Here is a 3,216-nt window from a genome sequence, read left to right on the forward strand (position 1 = left end):
CTAAGCTGTATGCCCTTTGAAAATAGTTAATTCTATCTGAGGCTTGGTTTACTCAACTATAAAATTATTTGGCTGACCCATTCCAACACAAAATCATGTAATCATTTTCTGTAGATATAATGATCAAATTTAGTGATAAAAATGTTAGTATGCATAGCAGAGGCTTTTTGTGAACCACTTAAGCAAATTATGATGCAAATTATAGATTTTTTTCTTTATTCTCCAGAATCAAATATAGTATTATTTTCTTATATTTCTTCAAATTTCTAATGGTGGAGACTCCCTCTGAAACAATATTATAATTTTAGTTTTAGCATTTCTTTTTGGTTGAAGTTACTGTGAATTAAGAAACCATCAAACTCAAACACATTTCTCACAACATCCCACCTCAGTCTCCAATGCAGTTGATGAGCCTGCTAATAAAAAAGCTAAAGAAATTATGTTTTTTTCCTTGATATCTAAGAACAGATGTGCATGATGGCTGTCTAGGGCAAAATGTAAATTTGGATATCCATATATTACACCTGACTCTTTTTTGCCTCCTGAAACACTCTCAATTAGGTTTTGGAGAGTGCTCTCCACAAGCAGTGTCACCATCTGCTCTTTTAACCAACTACCGATTTTTGCTAAACTAAATGGAGCTTTATAATGGGTTTTGCATTGTTATTTATTTAATTTTGTAGTTTAAGTCAAAAGGAGCAGTGCTAATGAACCTGTCACTTTCATCTTTTTTTTTTCTTATAAACATAACTCTACTCTTCCATTTTTATCAGATTCCTTATTAGCTTTTCTGAAGATTGTGAGACAATCTGTTTCAGTGCTTATTTTTCTCATCAGTGAGAATTACACCTGTCGACCTTTGAAGATTCCATATTCTTTGAAAAGAATCTGCTCAAGGAATATACCCATAATAAAGTTACATGATAGAAAAATTAAGTATAAAACAAAATACTCCATAAAATGTCAATTGCTCATAAGGAAAAAACATACATATAAAGTCTACTTTTGACTTTGAGATGTACTCAAAAGGAGGAAAAACAAAAAGACATGTCATAACTCTCATGTGTCATATATGCCTAAAAGCAGTATGTCTCTCTTGCCATGTAATTAATGTAAAAATGATGATGATGTTAGCAATAATCAAATGTTTCTACATTGCCAAGTAGAAAAATAATAATAACAAGACTTTTATGATAATACTTCCCTTATAAGATTTTGCTTTATACAAACTCACTCTGTGCCTAGTTGGAGTCCCAAGCCAGGGCTTTTTCTGTCTGCCACAGAAACATTCCCAGGTGCTATAATTACTTTGACCTGTCAAGGGCGATGCGACTAAGCAGGGACACAGGGTGTTTTCTGGGGAAGGAAGGGCCATCTAGGCCCCGAGTCCGTGCTCAGTGGCCTGGCCTCGCTGTACTTGGGCAGGTGGTCAAGTCATGGTGTCTGACTAGAGTTCCACAGAGACCGAATGGGCTTTGAGAGGTCCTCATGGCCAGTTGCTTACTTGGGGCCGACAATGGCGGCCATAAGGAATGATCAGACGTAACCCAGCAGAAAGACCAAGGTCCCAAGCGTGACTACATGTTTATTTGGGTGACTCTGGAGACGTACAGTAGAACAGCAGCTTTTTCTGTGGTGAGTGTATCCCAGGCTCGCACGAGGCAAGATTGGGCAAAAAGCAATAAGGACGGGAAAATGGCTGAAAAGCTGGAAGTTTTTTCAGCAAAGGCAAGCCAGGAGTCCAAAGATGAGACCAAGGCAAAAGCTAAGGAGAAGTAATAAGTCCTCTGCCCATGTTGTTTTTCCCCTTCCTTTTCCTTTTTTTAAAAAAGTATGTTCTGCTCCTTCAAGTTGCTTTTATTCTGTTTTGTTTTTATAAGAGACTTTATATATAAAAAACTGAGTTATAATAATAAAAAATTACTTAATCATGTAGAAAGATAATCTATAATATTAAATTAAATATGAATTCCTGATATTTTCATCTTGGCTTACATGGTCTCCTAGTCATTTTTTAAAAATTTTGATAATTTTTTCTCCATTAAATCTCAGCTTTTTCATGATTCAGAGACATAACATATAATGCATTATCTCTGCTTTGTTTCTCTTCTCTACCTGTCAAATTTTCATCAAATTTTGTCTATTCTAAGAAGACCTCTCTATTACCCACGCTGAATTTCTGATTTTTAATCTTTAGATTTCTTTGTTGTAGCTTAAGGAGACGTGTTTAATTGTAAATTTATGTGTATATTCACACCCCATAAATACATCGAACATTATTCAGATTAGGGAATGTGTTGTACTCATGTTTAAGTCACCTGAAAGTTTTGATAAGTACCTGAACCTATTTTTGACACTGGATTAATTATTCAGACTCATGAAAATATAATTTGTTGGAATTTTAATTTTTAATTAGGCTTGTAAATATTATTTTACTATTTAAGTTCTATTTCAGAAAAGCTCAACTTATAATGTAATTGATAGACCAGTCAGAGCTACACAATATTTCAGAAAACAGGTCTTCTTATTCCTGGGTCTTTACTTTTTATGACTGGAACTAAATCTTTGTGCTATTAAATACATTGTCAGCGCCAAGCTGAGCAAGAAGGGAAGGTTTCAGCTGTGAGAGGCCTAATGGAAAGAACGCAGGAGGAACCAACATGAGAATGAAACGGCGGGCACCAACTTTATCGTGGGGAGCACGCTTCTTTTGCAGGAAGTGCAGTTCTATTGCGGGGAGCACATTACTTCTTTTGCTCTTCTTCTGCTCCCCAGGGGACTGCATGGACTTTATATATGTCAGAGAACAATAGTGGCATTCTGTCACCCATGCGTGATATAATAAGCTGAATCATACTTATATAAATTAGGTGCAGGCGCCCTACTATGTTAATATAACATTCCAAATCCGGAGCCCTATCCCTAGCCGCGAGCCTGGATCACAGCCAGACCTGGGACCCATATACATATTCCCCTAAATAAGCCATTTTGACTTTTTGGAAATAAATGATGGAAGTTTTGCAAAATATGGCTATTCTTCAATGCTGCTCAGAATACCCAGATTCTTGGCTATGTTACACATGGATTGCTGAACTGTTCATCCCTGGGTCCCTATGAGCACTAATGAACCTTTCACACCTGGGCCAATTTAACCTTAAACCATGTTGCTCTTCAATTGCCTTATTTTACAGTATAATATGTCAATTTCTGAAAATT

At 36.0% G+C, this 3,216-nt stretch overlaps 1 non-coding gene across 1 annotated transcript; it reads left to right on the plus strand.

Moving 5' to 3' along the window:
• The first annotated feature begins 1,224 nt into the window (after window positions 1-1,224).
• On the plus strand, window positions 1,225-1,350 carry LOC111738002. Its single transcript, XR_002779654.1, has one exon. It is a non-coding gene; the product is annotated as a small nucleolar RNA SNORA77 (small nucleolar RNA).
• Window positions 1,351-3,216: the final 1,866 nt, after the last annotated feature.

Source organism: Pteropus vampyrus, unplaced genomic scaffold, assembly GCF_000151845.1.
Source record: "Pteropus vampyrus isolate Shadow unplaced genomic scaffold, Pvam_2.0 Scaffold33, whole genome shotgun sequence".
Taxonomy (NCBI): Eukaryota; Metazoa; Chordata; class Mammalia; order Chiroptera; family Pteropodidae; genus Pteropus; species Pteropus vampyrus.